This window comes from Bombus terrestris, chromosome 4 (genome assembly GCF_910591885.1).
Source record: "Bombus terrestris chromosome 4, iyBomTerr1.2, whole genome shotgun sequence".
NCBI classification, from domain to species: domain Eukaryota; kingdom Metazoa; phylum Arthropoda; class Insecta; order Hymenoptera; family Apidae; genus Bombus; species Bombus terrestris.
The window spans coordinates 191,094-208,836 of record NC_063272.1 but is presented as its reverse complement, the minus strand read 5'-3'; the positions used below and the strand labels follow the sequence as shown (position 1 = coordinate 208,836).

The window sequence follows — 17,743 nt, the reverse complement described above, 5'->3', positions numbered from 1 at the left end:
TTTTCTATGCAATAACTTTTATAGAAGCAATTTCAGGAAAGATGAGTGAAAAAAAAAAATACAAATGCGCATTGATCTTAGAAAATTAGCAACTTTATTTCGAAAGGTTAGCTTGCGGACCAGATAATCATCGAGCGGTAACATGATATCCAGGATCTCTTATTCGGATTCACATTTTCAACGACAGCACGTGTCAGGGCTGTTTTTACGCTTACGCAAAGCCTGGTGCTTGCCAACTGTCGCCGCGAAAAACGGGGATCGGTGATCGATGACATCGGCACTATACCAGGAAGTGAAGGATAATGACGCGTGGCGTGGAAAAAAGAAAGGAAGCCTTGGAACGTGAAGATACGAAGCAGAGAACCGGTAAAGAGGAGCGAAGTCGAGCAAGAAGAGGAATGAGAAAAAGAAGGAGATAAGGAGAAGAAAGAAGCCATCGAAATCCATGGATTCGAGAAGGGCACGTGTTTCAGGTGGCGTCTAATTGAGAATGGATGCCTCGGGCAACGAGTCTCGCTTCTCCAAGACTGGAAGACTTGGAAGAGGCGTGCATTACTGCGGCAGATGGTGGTCGTGATTGCAGCTGCTCCGCAACGAACACCTGCCGTTTTCTCCGTCTATCGAGATGGACGAAATCACTGTCCAGCCTCCTCCTACCCTCCTTTTTCTCCAACTTCGAGCTTGTCTTTCTCCAGTTTCCTCCATTTTCTTCTTCTTCTATTGCTATCAGGTAAAAGAGTACATTTTGTCTGAAAAGAAACAAATGAAAATAGATATTAGATATCGATCGTCGTTTACTGGAACCTCTCGCGGCAATACAAATGTTTCCTCTTTCTCAGTGTAAAGTGTTTTATCTAGCTGGAGAGAAAGTGATTTTTATCGGGTAGAATTATTAAAGAGAAACGTTTTTTAAATATCACTGTCGTAAACGGGGCAGCAAAAACCGGTCGCAGATGGCTTGTAGTTAGATCGTCTAAGGAGTAGGAATTAATTCTGGCGAGTAGCCAGAAAGTACGGGCACAGGACACGAAACACGGTTGGCGAAAGGATAGAGGAGAAAGGATGATAGTGGCATCGAAGTAAATTCAACCGGGACAGATTCACGCGGAAAATTGTGCGCGAAAATTGGTGCACCGTGTACCGGCTCGACAGCCGGAATAGACGAGCGTGACCACGATTTCTCCTGTCGGGGAAAGGAGCTAACGAGCTGTCAAGTGTCACCCGAATCGAGTCCGTTCCGAGTCACCGATAAACGTCGATGCAGCGTCGCCATGGTGGTTCCTCTCCTTTGGCAGATGGTCCGCCTTTCCTCTATCGCCCGAGCTGTACTTCGTGAGACAGGTCGAAATTTCTTTCGAGCTGGGGAGCTGGGGATATAATCGATTCGTCTTTCGTCGTGGCTCGATTTCCGCCAGAGGTTGACGACGCGTAGTGAACAATAAAAGACCGGTGACGGGATATGAAAATGAGGGGAATAGGGAGGAGAGACAAAGATCGAGAGATAAGGGTAAAGGACAGGTGGTGCGATCGGATGGAGAGGAATAAGAATGGAAGAAATTCCAGAGTAGTAGGCGGAGAATGGCGGTAAATTAAATACGGCAGCACCCCGGAGGGGGTTCGTTTAATCGCTTAATCGAGACTCCAGAAATGCTCGCAGTGAACGGAGGCTCGCGCGCTTTTCGTTTCGTCTCGATGAAAGCTCTCGAAAGGGTCGGCAATTACTTAAAAACGAAGTTGTGCACCATCATCGCCGCCGTTTTCTTTCTCGCTCATCGGGCTGCGTCTTCCACGTTCCCGCCTCCTTTTATCTCGTCCACTTCTACGGTTGCTTTTACACGGTTTTTCACCAAGCTATATCCACGCGAAAGCCGCCTGGAAAAAGGTGGTCGCGACGCAACTGCCAACCGGATGGACCGTCCTCTATTCGGATAACGACAGCAATATCCAAATAGTAAAACGAATGGTAGCCGACTCGAGGGCACGGCAAACACTCGAATAGTGGCTGGATCGATGAAAGGTACGCGAATCGCGGCAACCGGCGTAATAAAAGAGTCCGACCGCGTAAACGTAATCCACCTCCTTCCCCTCGAGCTCCCACTGGCTACTAACCAGTCTCGTTCGCTTCCCTGAATTCTTTGCGTTTCGAAAGCCACGCGAACACGAACGATGTAGTTATTCAAAATTTCAAACTCCTCTGTGAATGACGCGGCGAAATACCGCTACGCACCGAAAATTGCTGGGTTTTTTTCATGTGTGACGTAACTGGCCACTTGGCATGGCACCTCGTAAGATGACACGTCACATGGAAGGAAGCGCGGTTGCTCAGTGAACGTTCTAAGAGAATCAGTTGCGACGCTCGCGGTCGTCGTTGTTCATCCTTTCAGGTCGTTCTCGACTTCCGCCTGGAGAACGAGAGAATGGACCGGAGTGTCAGCAAGAACGGAGAAAGCTATGAGTAATAAGGAGGTCCCCGGCGAGACGGAAGAATATTTCGTCTCAGTCGCGACACGTACACCATGGTAGACGCGTAGACACGTAGCGTTTGCGGGAATCGAGGTTACGCGGCTTCGAGCGAGTCGCCGATCGATATTCTTATTCTGACGACGATCTCGATGTTTGAACGCTACTCGACCGCGTCTACCCGTTTCGGCTGGTCCTTCGAAGATGATCGTACAGGTCGAAGAAGAACGAAGGAGCAGGCGCGATGAGGCGAATCGCGCGTCCAGAAAATAGGCAACAATGATTCCTTAGCCGACATTAAGAGCACGTTTTTGCGAAACGATCGTCGAAAAGGGGACGAAGAGATGATCGTGGAAAAGAGAGTGAACGAAACATAGGCGACCAGATGGAATCGCTGCCGCGCAGCGAATCTCGGTTCCGCGTCTTTTTACCTAGCAAAAAGTCCTGGAAGAAGCTTAATGGAGCGTCTCTCGAGCAGCGGGACGATCCGTAGACGAGAAGAGCTCACGAGTTTTTCTCGTCTTCCGAATCGCAAGGCTATACGCTGCTACGGAAATCCCGCGAGAAGGGTCCAAGATTATCGCATTCCCATAGAACGAACGAGAATTCCCTCGGCGGAGAGAAAGAAACGCACCGGAAACGAAGACAAAAGGAAAACGCTCGGCTTGTTTCAACATGAACGAGGGAAACGTTGTCCTTGAGGAATTTGTCAGATGGGAGAGACACGAGCGGTGACGAATCCTTACTTCCGCTCCTTCGCCTATGTCCAGAAACAGGTTTACGAAACGCGACGAAACCACTTTTATCGCAATGAAAAATAAAATATCGATGAAAATAATATATCGATCACACGGAATCAAAAGCATCTTTCGAACAGAGAGAGAAAGGGAAAGAGGAAGAGAGAGAGAGAAAGAGAAAGAGAGAGAGAGAGAGAGAGAAAGTAAGCGACATTCGGAAAGTATGAATACGAGATATCATCGTCGGTTTTTCTCCACGTTGATTCCAACGAAATCAAAATAATCTGACGATAGAATAACGATAACGATAAAACCGGGTTTTCACAGTGAACGAGAGGGAACGTCAATGAAGGGGGAGGAGGAGTATTCGAGACCGAAAACCATGGCGTTTTCCGTCCACGTAATCGATTTACGAGGAGTCATTCGTCCCCGGCGTTTTTCTCTAGCGAGGCAAACGTCGTCGAGGCACGAAAGCGAGGTGGAAGCGTGCCGCTCGAGTTTGGACCGAGGGACTGTGTCCCCCTACCTTAATCTCGCTCACCCTACTGCCACTCTTTCCATCTCCATTTCCCTTTGTCGCTGCGTTTTCTCGTGGTCGCTCCTCACCCTCCATCTCGCTTTCTCTCTCTTATTTCTGTCATCCACCCTATGAACGGTCGCCAGAGAATTCTCTTGTATCGATCGACCAAAGATGGGGAGGCCCGCGTCCCACGATTTAAGTCTATTTAATGGCGATACATTGTTTAGTATCGCGCGAGCGCGCCCGCCTAATATAATTCCACCGAATCGCCCCCGTTGCCTACTGTTTGCCCTTCCTATGTAAAATCACTTCGCCTTTGCATCTCGTTTTCCGACAATCTTAAAACTTAGGTCAGCCACCTCTGCAATCGCGAAACAGTAGCGTGTGCTCGCGCGCGCTCGTTTGGACACGTGTATTTTTTTCAACGCGGACTATCTCGCTACGTATTTGCAGAGACGTTGGCAGGAATTAATAAAGCCTTTGGTGGAGCCATACGGATTTTTTCTATCAATTTCTCGGCTACGTTCCATATTTGAGCGTATTGTGCTCTGCGAACAATAACTCATCTCGATATTGCTGGTCTGGCTCTCGTATCCGGCAAGGTCGGTCTCTCTATCTAACCTTCCTTTCTCTCCGTCTCGTTCCCGTGTCCGCTTCCAATTCGCTGTCTTCGTTCGCTTTTTCGCTTCTGTCTCCGTTCCCGCCTCTGCATCGATAAAGTCACCAGCAGTCGCGATTTTACGACTCGAAACGGAACTTTGCCTATTAAAGCGTGGCTCGTTAGCTTCGCGACGCGACGCTAGCGATCGAACACGCTCGCAGACGCGACTCGCTCGATTCGTTTCAACCTCGACGCTTCTGCCAATTCGCGTCGCGATCCGCTTCTATGGTCGTCTATACACCAAAAATTCATCGAATGCTATTTTTATGAAGTTACGAGGAGCTTGACTACTCGTCATCGACTATGTCCTATACGTAATCCTGCCACACTGCCAATTACGAAGATCGCGATGTCGAGAATTTTTGAGATGCGAGAGTTGGCCGCGGTCGCGATCAGTCACGACTGACAATCGACGATTACGAAGCAGCAGCGAGGACAAACGAGTTCCGATTTGACGCGGTCAAATTCGCACAGATTCGATACAGGTGCAAGCGTAATCGCCGCTGGGAGGCACGTACGCAGCGACAGGTCGGCTTTAAAGGAGCCACGGATTCGTTGGTGCGTTTACGTTTGCGTGGCACGTGGGTGTACTCGAGGAAAACTCTCGGCGGAACAGTAAGCTGGAACGAGAAGCCAGGTAATGAAGGATAGAAGGGCCGGCTGGCCTGTGTTTGAGAAGCACTAGTCCGGTCTCCCGAGAGTGGTCGGTCTTCTCCTGGATATCTGACGGGAGGTACGACTCGAGAAACATGGACGGGGTACGGCTGGTCACTTCCCAAGGGAACTCGTTTCAGCTTCGTCTCTCCTACACATCGGCTTGTGTGTCCGCGTAAAAGCTTACGTTCGCGAGAGTGAGAAACCAGGTTATATGCAGATACATACTCGTTCTTCTCGGCCTTTCTTCGACGATAGTCCGCCGCCGCCGCTCTCTCTCTCTCTCTCTCTCTCTCTGTCTCTCTTCTTTCCCACTTAGCCAACCCCTTCGCATCCCGTCACCCTCGTTTCTTTCCTCGCCTCTGAAACGCTCAACGATACCCTGAGGTACGAAATGGCAATCGCTCAGAGCTCTCGTTCTCTGTCTCTACCACCGTTCCGACACTTCGCCGTACTCTGCTTCTTCGTCCCTTTGTTCGTCAACGTGCTCCGCGTCTCGCAAATCAACGCAGCTTCTTACTTTCGCGCTCACTACCTTCGGCACAGACGGAGAGGGGTAGACGGCTCTTTCGCATTACATATTTGCATCAGCTATACGCGTGTTCCCGTTTTCTTCGATGAAAGTTGGTTGAACATAGAGCGCGGAATGTTTCTCCTCGAATAATCCGACGTTATTCCCGATCAAGCGTAAGAATCTTCATGGCGGTGGATTCTATGTCCGAATTACGAGGCGCGGCAAAGGCGGATGTTAAGGGAAGATCAGAAGAGTCTCGTCGTATTTTTCCTCGGCTAAATCCTCCTCCGTTGGCCGTTCACCGTTCGCGAGAACTGGATTACCAGGGATCCGGTGAAACGCGCGTCCATGAGATGGGTTGGCTGGCTGGACGGTCGTTCTGCTTTAGCCGTTCTCCGGATCCACCTCTTTTCCTACCATTTTTTCCCCGCGAGGCTCATCGATCGATCGATGCGTTTCCAATGTGGTTTCCGGAAAATCGGACTTGCTACGTCGTCGTTTTACCGAACGTTGCATAGTCGGTATCAGTAGTGGCCTGTGACCTCCCTCATTCTCTATTTCGCTCGCGCGTGCATCCTCGTTCTGACGAAGTAGATTTAATTAATGAACGTGCGGGAAACAGGAGGAGAGAAAGGAACAGGGAAATAGGAGGGGAGAAGGGAAAAAACAGGGACAGAAAGCCGGGAAAACGCGGTGGTTTCCCACAGAGTAAACGAACGAAATTCGACGTCCGACAGAGGCACGTTTCTTCCGACGCGTTACGCTTCCACGGCGTTACCACAGGAGAAAGATGTTTCCCTGTGGAGTGGTAGCGCTCTCTGGGGCGTCTCTTGTTCCTCGTTTTTCGTGGCCCAGTTGCGGCCAGGGAAAAACAAAAGATTCCGATTCCCGATTTGCGCGTGGTAAAATATAGTCGACGGTTCACGCCCATGCAACCGATAGCCCGCTCTTTCTCCCCGATTAAATACCTAAATACCGTCAGCCGCCGCTGCGCCGATACGTGGGCACGACGCGTTAAACGATTAATCGCACTGATTGGATTCCAATTAGCCTGCTAACGACACCGCGCGGCCAAAGCGGATTTTCCGCGCTCGTTTCGCGTCCTCTCGCAGCAGCTCGCGCGAAAGCTTTTTTTCTGATCTCCTTTTTTTTCCTCAACCCATACACACACACACCCCTCTCTTTCGCTTTGTCCTTTTCTCCCTAGCCATGATCGCTTTCCGCAGGCCAGGCGTGATTCCGTTACGACATTGAAAATACGAGCAGCGTGAAAGCGCGTTTTCCTTTATTACCACCGTGAAACGATTTTATTGGTCGCGTCGCGAACCATTCCTTCTTTGGAGACGAAAGACGGTAGAAGGTGTACGACAGTGCAAAGGAACCAGCGACCAAACATTTCCCGCGCTCGATTCCCGCCCTTGCTTCATCTCGATTCAACGGTTCCGACGAAAATTCGCCCTTGCTCCCGCGTTGAATTAGTAAAGAGTCAACCGTGTGTTAACGGCACCGAAGAAACCTCGACTCTCGGCCACTCCACCGAAAAGATTCCATGCAGCTTCCTTTCCTTGCCTCCGTCGTCCTCTGATTCGACCCATTTTACAATCTATCTGCCTCCTTTCTTTTCGTCTCGCGTGCACGCGGCCAGTGTAAGCACACCGTTCGAATAACCGACAAACAGCCGAGTCGTCGAAAGCTTCCCTAACCGAAGAAACGTATTGCAGCCGTATTTGCATTCAATTTCTTCGGGAGGGCTCTCCCCTTCCCCCCCCCCCCGCGTTTCGTCCTTTCAACCTCGCTTCTCCCCTTTTCTCGCTCCCTTATCGCTTTCTTCTTCTCGCCCGCATATCCACCTTCGTCTTTCCCATTGCTTATTCGCTCTCCTTCTCGCTCGCCCTTTTCTTCGTTGCGAAATAGGGTCTCGAGGATGAAAGGAATGCACTTGCCAAACATTAGCATGCCCGTATGTCGTAGTCGATACAGAGACGCACGAAAGCCTCTCCTTGCGAAAGGGCTGACACATCGTTGCTCGCTACTTTTCTCGAGTCGCCGCTTTCGTAATCGTTCTCCTTCCATTTCTTCGTCATATCGTCGATGCGCGGACTTTTAAACAGCGATTCTTCGAAGCTTAACGTTTGGTCTATTCGAGACGCCTTTGTGTCTCTGGATCTGGTTTTCTTCGCCAGTTTTCTCGCAGTCCGGGAAGGGCGGTAGCTAGGATTAGGCGAAAACCTCCTGGACGGAGCCTGGCCACTGTCTGAAGTTTTGGAATAGTTGACGGGAAAGCACGGAACGGGCGAAGTTTTCTGAGAAACTTGAGCTCGAAGGGGCAAATTATGTGGCTTCGAGCTCTCACTTCTGTTCGCTGGCACTTTTCTTACGCGACTTCCTCTTCCGTTCTTTCGAGTTGTTCGTCACGCTGTCAGGACTCTGCAAGACGAGAGGACCACCGTCGAACGTTTCCTCGAAAAATGTCTTTCGCTTCGTAACTCGAGGACGATCGACGAACAACCTTTCTCTCTCTTTTTAAGGCTTTTACTGCCTTTTACATCTGGCGCGGCACTGGCGAGGAGCTGCAATTCCATTTAGATCACGATCCGAAGAGATTCGAGTTCTTAGAGAAACAATTTGGTCACGATCATTGCGTTCGGTTCGTTCTCTTGATTAGAGTTCAATGTGCCTCCATTTGGGTCACGGCACTGTTGTGTTGAATTTGTGTTATCGGTCGCGCAGGATTATGACGAACCGAGAACAAAACGCATCCTGGCACACCCGTGTATACCTGAATACCCATTCACGCCGGTACGTTGTATTTCGTTCCGAATTTCTCACGTCTGTCACGTACCATCGTCGCTATATTAGGTTAGTTCATTCAGGATTATTCACCTTACATATAGGTTTTATGTGACTTATTATTTTTGTACGGGAAGTGTCTCGAACGAACTCATTATTTACATCGGCAGTTCAGAACGCGTTCTCTCGTCAAATAATTTTATCGATAGAATTAATAGGAGTTGAATTTTTTAGCTCGGTCTCGGAATATTTCGTGGGGTTTGGAGACCGCGGCGTTATCGCGCTGATCCCGATTGTCCCGCTAAATTTATTGTTCCTTCCCTTGGCGGTATCGCGTTTCTGGCGATATTTTTTGCTGATCGCGTACCCAAAGGTATTACATAAATTATGTATCAGTTTATGCACTGACTTCGATGCGTCCTCTGTCGTTCCCTCGACCGATTCCTTAGGGAACGATGTCACGCTCTCGAATTAATTTGCCTTGGCGAAACGTATCTCTCGTTGTGTGACTCTCGCGGTTGTTCCATCGCGGTGGCGCCGTGTAGTTTCTTTCCTTTCTTTCCGTGATATTTATCTCGTCAAATACGAGCGAGTCGAGTCCGAAACGACGAGCACAGTTATTTCTTACAGTTTTCCATCGGAGAGAACGAACCAATTTTCGGCCACTCTAAACTCTCTCATCCACTGCGTAACGATTTCCTTTCGGACGTTCGATACGGTACGATTACGCGACGATCGGTGACCAGAGCTTCTCAAGGGTCTTTCATCCGATGATGCAAGGTAGCGAATTTATCGCGACATTCACTACGGCGAAAAAGCTGGTTTATTAAAATCACGAGGGTCGTTGCTTATTAGAAATCGAGCCCGCAGGCCATTAATATTCATCGGCTTGTTTCGTCGATAAAAGATTCCTTCTTCCGCGAGACAGCCAGGCACAAGTGGTGGAAAGGTGGCCTCTATCTTTCTATTAGGTCTCCGACGGATTATCTCGTTATTGAAACGATAAAAAGAATCCTTCGTCGGAGTCAAGTGATCGTCAGGGGGAGGACGAATGCTCGAAATTACGCGTCTCGAAGCTCGACTTGCAATCTCACGGTCTTTATACCGTCTCTGCATAGTCGGCCGTGTAGGTATACAATAGTTTGCGCGTGTAGTGTCACGTTCTCACAACGATAACTTCGCAGCTCAACTCCATCTCATCTCGACCTGCTATTCTCAGATTTCTGGCACATGCCTCTTAGAATCCTAGGATATCCTATGAATTTAAAGATCGCTTTAGTTTGAGAATATCTTGAAATTTGTTCGCCGTGCTTCTGTGAAAACTTCGCTTTCTTTCGTACCTTGGTGTTATTTTCTCTCCTTTTCATGATAATGTTTATACCTATTGCCTGGTATCGCGCTGCTCCTCTCTTGCCGAACCTTCATTTTCGATCTTTTTGTATTACTGAAATCCCTTTTTTGGTCTCCTTGCGTTGTTTCTTTATCGCTGGTATTTGTATTTTATATCCTTACAACCTCTTTTTGTTGGTACAACTCTTTTTTGATGTCCTTGTACTGCTCGTTTTATCGTTGTCTATTTTTCATTCCTTAGAAGGTTGGATTCTCTCTCGTTGCTAGAATTTCGTTCCTGGAAACGCTCCACGTGGTAGAATAGCTTCGCCGAATGTAGAAATTTTTCAAAGTCCAAATTTCATCACGGTAAGATGTACTCCGGAAATGTATCGTCAAAGAGAAATCCGATGATAAATTACTTCCCATCGCTAATCTTCATTTCGAACACTTAGCGACGCTCATGGTAGTCACGTAGTCGCCAACCACGATTTTGGTGAAAGTGTCCGCTCATGATAAATTAATAGATAAATCGTAGTAATTAATAAATCGTTGCCAAAGTTTAGATGTTTCAGCGTTTCGACTAGCGAGATAAGAGTCCAAATGCTGAATTTGTGCCGCGTGAAATATATGCATCTTAGCTTAGGTTTGATCTCAATTGGTAAAGACAAAACATCGGCTACGATCCTCGATGTCGCAGCTTCGATTTGTATCGCTACTTGGTGCTTTAATTTAGGACTTCGCTATATATCGTTGAAGCCACTAATACCTGGCGCCGATTCGATCTCTCATAATCGATTGTCCTCGACGATGAAACGGTTATTACAGCGATAGAACAGGCAGCCTGGCGATTCAAGTTGTTCCGCGAGCGTTTATCGTTGTTCGCTGGTAGCGAATGATTCGCGGCTGGGAACAAATGCTCGAACAGGTCGCGATGACGTTTAATCGAATTCCACCGGATAAAATATTCGAATCCGGAGGGTTACGCACCGTCGAGTCGCCACCCGCTAACGGGCATCAATTAATTTGGATTTATTAGAACGAAGTCTCGTCGAACGCCGTGAAATCTCTCCTGTCCCTCTCCCACTCGTCGTCTCTTCCCTGTCGCCTCGCGTACCTCTCTACCAAGCGTTTCAACGAGTGTACTCGTTCATTCCAGGACGCGCAAACGCCGCACCGCTAGAAATTCACGTGTTTATCGATTATCCATGGTGTGACGCGTGCCGATCGTTTCCGTTTCGCGATTAATCAGTCCAGTCTGACCGTTCGTATTTCGTCCGTAACCACTTCGATTTCCTCGCTATCTTCGCGGCTATCGTACATGTACACAATACAATTCTGCCGTTCTCGACGAGAAGCTGCAGAAGACGCTGTCCGGTTCTACCATACGTATCGTCTTTGACGTGTTCCATATTATTCGACATCTTTCGCGACGTTCGCGCGTAACACAATCCACGCGTTGCCTCTTTTTAAAGATTAACGAGACTCGACGCGACACCCTTCGGCGATAAATAATTTAGACTCAAAACTGTCCTACCTGTCGCTCGGCCTGTACGCTTCTATCTACTATCTTCTCAAAGGATATCCGACGAAGGTCTAGGGAAAACGTGGAACAATCGAGAAATAAGAGACGGGCGAAGCAACGGAACGGAAGGTACATAGACGTTGGCGAAGCGGAGCCGAGAGAAAGCGTATTAATTCGATTTTCCGGCGTCGATGCGGCACATCAAAGCGAACGGCCGAGAGAACGATCGAATCATATCTATTTATTCGTTCACGCTAAAACGCCAGCAAGAATTCTACTCTCCGGCCCAGAGGGGAAATTTATTTTTCCGCCATTAAAACGGGGTTAGCGCCGATACAGTCGGCGTAATCAGCAAATGAATTTGCCTCTCGACGCATCCTATCGATCGAATCGCTGTTTTCGTTGTACCGTCTGGCCCTAAGTGCTCTCTAGGGATCGTCCGAGTTAATTAATTCTAAAATTTGTGGACATTTCACCGACCCGTTAATTACTTTGAAACTAACCGAAGAATAGTAGGTAACTTTCGATTCGATTCAACGGTATCTCGCGGAGAAACGTATTAAGTTTGGAAGTATGGATTCATAAGCATCATCGTCTCATCTGCGAGAGGGGTTGCTCGTCTTCGTAGTTATGAATCTTGAGACTGCCGTTGAACTCCCTCCCCCCCCCTCTCTCTCTCTCTCTCTTTCTCTCTCGGGGAGTAACTGATATTTAGATTGATGGAGAAGACCAAATTACCGAAGAATACTCGAGGAGAAGAGAGAATAGCCTGATAAAATCTGAGAGTTCCATCCGGCAGCACTTTCCCGATTATATCGTGACGTGTTGAAAAGTTGGACAAATCGTTCGATAATTATTCACGAACGATCTCGTGATATTCATCTACGGAAGTTTTAATTGCACAATCAATTTTGTAGTTTAAAACGCAATTGCTAAATGTACCGTCGCGCTTCGCTCACAAAAGGCCAAGATCTATTCGTAACTCAACACCTTGGAAAATTTCCTTTTTTCTCGCAGCCGTAGGCGCCGAGTGCTGCAGCTAAAGTCCCGGTTTATTGCGTGGCGAAGTGATAAGTTCTAAGATTGTATGGCAGTACGCAAACTTAAATACGTCTCACCCTAGAGTAACTTTGACTTTGTCGGTCGATCACTTTCCAACCGTATTTACGTTTCAGTATCTTAAGGATCTTACCCCGAGAGAGTGGTGCTTTCTTTTCGGAATAAATATACAGCCACTCTAACGCACGAGCCGCATTCTGTCTTTTAAGGGGATAAAAACACTCGAGAGAAAAATTGTGTAGCTTATCGTTGCGATCTTGTGGAAACGCGTTCGACCGCTCGACGAGGAACGTTCGAAACAGAGATGGGAGAAAGAGTCGCGCAGAGATGATTAAGGGATGCTCGTAAATTTCGATGCCACGAATCTCGAGCACCATCCTTTGGATAACACTCGATACTCTCTCGCTCGTTCTCCCTTTTGACCGAGCGTTTCGCTTATGGTGGATATGACCGCGACGATACCCCGGCCCAACGCTTGGAGGGGCTCCACCCTCCTCCGTTTCGTTTTGAATCGACGAACCTGTCGCTCGAAAGAACCTGCTCTGGCACAGAAAAGTACCCAGGAGGAGAATGGTGGGGGGAGAGGGTACGGACCGTAGGGGTTTACTCGTTGATGGGAAGTTTAGGCGAAAGGCGGCCTCGTGTCGTACAATAGCTCTTGTTGGGCTTACGAGGTAATCTTTTATCTCGACGTGGCACGCGTCCTCGACCCATCTGGCAAAGTTTACGGGGGGTCGATCGGTCTCTATCGTGACGATATTACGCCGCCGGAATAACTGCAGACTAACGTTGGTATAACGACGCCGTAAGCTCGGTGAACGGGGATATGTTTGGCGATTTACGCAGTCGTTATTTTGTTTCTACGCTCCCTCCCCAACCCGCCATCGATTTACGGGGGTTACATCGAACCAGGCACGCTTTTATTACATCATCGTCGAGTTCGTTTTCTGCGAATTAAAATCCATCGAATGGCAATGAGTCGACGTTCTCTCGGAGATCGTATCGACGAGTCGAAGTCACGAAGGTACGAAAGCGCGCGCACGTTCGCTTGTCAACATAGTCCAGTTTCGTTCGATGATTCTTCTCGTCTTCAGTCATTCCGTTGGCTTCGTCGTGCACTTTGACTTCTGCGAAGGTTTCGTGGGATTCACGGCGCACTCTTGCCGAAACTTGTTCTCTCCTTTCTATCGAATCTCTCGACTCGAGACGTCTGGCACTGGCGGTCCCTGATTAACTCGAAAGATCGTCCCAGTCGCCTTGCGGCAAAGTTAGCTCGCCCCTCGCGCCGTCTCGCCCTGTTTCGTCACGACTTCTACCCTTGCTGCCGCTACCTCCCTCTTGTCGACGTCGAAAGAAGAAAAGAACGTCGTTGCGACAGATAGAGAGCCGGAAAGAACCGACAGAGAGAAACCACCTCTGTTAAATGCAAATAATGACGAGACCGAGACGAATCGGATAAGAAGCTACCTCGTATTTTATTTTCCTTTGTCGAAAAATCGACGCGAGATCTACGAGCGAGAGACGAGAAAAATCTCTTGCGGCGTTTGATAGAATTCGATCGCTGGCTGGACTAAACGCGATCTACGTTTAATGTTTATGAGAACTTTTAACGCCGTTTAAACCGTTTCCATCGTTCCTAGGAAGGGTGCATTATTTAAACGCCGGCGGGATTTAAGAGACTAAAAAGTTGGTACGCATCCCTGGCGTTTGTAACTAGGTCGTTCTCTAACGACTAGCAAATACGTCGCTGCATAATCGGACGAATTCGACCCGCTTTATTCGCGGACAGTGCACGGTTCTCAGAGAGTTGTCTTTCTCAGAGCGTGTCGTCGCCATGGCGCGACTTGGTTCGTTCTCGAGGGGAGGGTTCGAACAGAAATCCCCCGGGAAAGCCGAGGGGAGGCGGCGTAGGATAACACGCCCGTATTCGAATCCCTGGGATCGTGAGAAAAGCCGAGTATCCAGGAGCAATGTGCCGTGAGACTTTGTCCCGTGTCTTTATGAAAGCGCAGCACGAGAGAGGGTAAATTAGCCGAATCAGCGAGACGAGAACCGATCCCTTGGAATCGCAGTAACGAGTTGCACGCGCGACTAGTCCAATCCCAGCTGGCTCGGCCGCGCTTAAACAACTAGTTTAAATAAACTGGCTGCTTAGTGACGAGAAACGGACTAAACGAACCGTGAGAGAGCACGCGAAGCAAGGAACCTCCAAGCCGGAGACGAGTCTGGCCGGACCACGCGGAAATGGGACAGTGAAACGTTTCACGGAGATCGCTCTGGTTTCCGCGGAAAAGAAATTTTCCCCCGTTGCGCTTCGCGTCTTTTTTCTTGCGGTCTTGCGCCGCGGAGTCGCGCGTAACAGCGCTCGCTGTTTCGACGAATTTCCACGCCTAGAGGAGTACCGCAATATACTATACCAGAATCTCTCGTGTCATAGACGTAACCGCGGCTTTTCCGTTATCTCGTCGAATCACAGTCGTCCGTTGCTTGTTTCTCATCTTGCGTCGCGTCTTCTTTCAGGAATGCACGGATGAAAATGGAACTTACGAGTTTCCACGGACCAACCAAAGGCTCGAGTACGTTAACGCGTTTCTATTTGACTGGCGAGCGTCTTGGAATTTCGAGCAATTCGATTACGCCTATGACGACTTGGATAACGAAGCAAGACGACGAGAAAAATGAGTTGAAGTTTCAGAGGAGAAAAGCTGGAGGAGGAGAGGACTTGCGGTAAACGCGAAGGAAAAGGAAAAACCGGTGACAAAAAGAGGAGCGAAGGGTAGAGGATTTACGCGCGAGGAGAAGCAAGGGGAGAAGGAACAGGAGCAGGAGGAGAGAATACGGCCGACGGTGGCACTGCTGGAAAATCAGACTAATTACTTTGTACGCGTGGCTTTCACCGAAATGGGCTCGCGATTATTTTCCCCGAGTATAATCTCGGCCAGACGCATAGTCCGTGGTTAAGGGACTTTATAATCGTGTCGGGCTGCGGCTATGTCCGGGCAAAAGGACGGACAGTCCTCCCTTCCCTGACACGGAAATTTCTTGATTTCTTCTTTCCTCTCGCGAACTGGCAGAACCGGCCGTGGAAAACTTGTCATTCCACGAGGTAATCGCGGGAACAACGACAAAGCGACGCGAACAGTGGCTTTTTATCGCTGGAGACGAGACTCTGATCCATTCCGCGTCTCCTCTCAGCCGCAATTACAGCTACTGCCACGCAGAAACAGACGACCGCATATATTTACATATTACCGGAATACGAAAGTGGCGAGCAGGTCGAGGGCCAGAAATTGATCGCAACCCATCGACCGACCCAGGGATTTCTAACGACTGTGTGCTTGAAATTTTAACGACATCGCTATAATCGCGTGTCTTTATTGCCAACATAATCGTGAAAACTATGGAATTCGGTAGGCGGAACGGCACTCGAAAAAAAATATACGCTCGTAGCGTAGCGTGCCGTGTAATGCAGAGTTGACTGCAGAGTAGACCGGAGTAGGACGATGGAGGGATATAATTAGTAGAAATAATAGAATTTCTAAATAACATTCAGCGTGATATTGCTGAAATTTTTAATGCGCTCGAAACCGCTGTTGATTTACCGTATCGCGAGTTCGCAACAGCTTCGTTTTGCGAGGAACGATTCGCGAGAAATGCGAACAATCGTCGAGTTTAGAAAGATCCGAGGGTGAACCTTCGCCATCCCTTCGGTATTTGTACTTTCGTTTCCGCGGAGAACGACCGGGCAAAGGCGAGCAAACTTAAGTTCGACCCGAGTGGTTGCATATCCCTGGCGATGGTAGCCGTATCGCGTTCGAGCGGTTCGCGCAATTCCAGTTTAGTCGAGCTCGATAAATTTGCGCTACGGATACGCTTCGGGTTACCTTCGTTTACGCGGATCCGATCGTTTATCCGTTTGGTAGGGCGAACGTTTACGCGAAAGTCCGTGATCGTTTTGCGTTGTTTTGCGCAGCGAACGGGAAGAAGAAGAAGGAATGGCAAAGGAATGGACGGGTAATCCTGGGTCGTGGGATTCGATCCACATCGATTTCTGTCTTCCATCGTGAGAGCGCATTCATCCATTATCCGCTGTGCAATTGCTCGCCATAGAAAAAGGTAAAGAGGAATCTGACTTGGTAAGAGCAAGGAGAGAAGAAAGCGCAGTTTGTTTGGAATCGACGAAGCACGCGCTCGCGCGTGTTTCGCTTCCGGAACGATTAGGAACGATATTTGGTCGGTAGAGTTTGGCGATGGTACGAGGCAAATGGAACGCTCGGTTGCGATTACTCGAGGGTACGGAAGATCCAATTGGCCTTGGATCGGGGTGACCGGCTTGGAAGGTATATCGGTGATGGCATATCGAGCGGACTAGCGGCGTGCATCGACGAGAGATCGATACGAGGAACCGTTGCAATCCACCTTCGCTGTGCTCGATGTATATAAACCTGAAGAGGCGGTTTCGTATGCCGCCGTTCCGCGCCGTTCTGTGTATCGGGTCGCACGTTCGCGAATTATTACGAGTCACGTAGGCAGTAGTCGCGGAACGTAGAGTGCTATTATTACGATGTAATATGGTTGAAGCGAATTCTACCGCCGGAAGCTCGCGCGATGCTAAGGAAAGGAAGGAGGAAAAGAAGTAGGAACGAGTGGAAACGAGAGGCAAGAAGTGGGAAGGATAGCCGGGAGACGGGCCGCGACGTGGAAACGGCAGAAAAAGGGACGGACGAAAGCGTGGAGTCAGTGGTCGGGTCACGAGGAAAAGAAGGGGAAAACGTGGAGAAAAGTAGAGACGGCGTTGCTGCCGTGAGGATAAGACGGTGAAACGCGGCGGGAATCGAGGGCAGACCGAGCTTTCCGTGCGAGGTGCCAGCTAGTTGTCATCAGGCCGAGAGAATAATGGAAATTATCCACGCTAGACCGATCCGGCTTGAGATTCCGTTCCCGAACACGTTCGGAGAATAGCGAGCTCTAGCTTACTCGTCACAGAAATCGACGCGACACACGCGCACATAGCCAACGAAACGGAGCTTCTCACTCGATCTACCGTTCACCAACGGAGCTTCGTCTGTTTGCATAAGGAGGAAATTGCTGCTCTTATTGGAGAGAGCATCGATCGAGCCTCGCGGAAGATTATTTTCATCGCTAGAGTCAGCTTTCTACTCGATTTTTCTTTCTTTTCTTCTAACGAAACGACCTTTCGATCAACCGTATCTTTCATGAGATCTCGGGTCTGTCGTCGCATCGTTACAATCGGTGTCGATCGCCAAATCCTTCAACCTTGCTGCCACTACACGTTGCGTTGTCTTCTTCCGCAATCGAAGCTGTTATAACCATATAGGTCATCCGAGAAACGAAAAGAGGAAGGGAATTTCAACCGGACCCTTTCGCGAATTTCACATCCGTTTTGGCATCGTGAACTCGTCGACTAAGCCGGCCAACGATCGATAATGTATGCGAGAGTCGCGCCGCCTGCTTCTCGCCATCCCTGCCTCCT

At 49.0% G+C, this 17,743-nt stretch overlaps 1 long non-coding RNA gene across 1 annotated transcript in view; it reads right to left on the bottom strand.

Moving 5' to 3' along the window:
- Window positions 1-71: 71 nt before the first annotated feature.
- The window catches only part of LOC105666757, a 74,803-nt gene continuing 57,131 nt past the window's right edge, over window positions 72-17,743 (bottom strand). The window contains exon 3 of the long non-coding RNA XR_007223938.1: window positions 72-749. This is a non-coding gene — a long non-coding RNA (uncharacterized LOC105666757). The remainder of the gene's footprint in view (window positions 750-17,743) is intronic.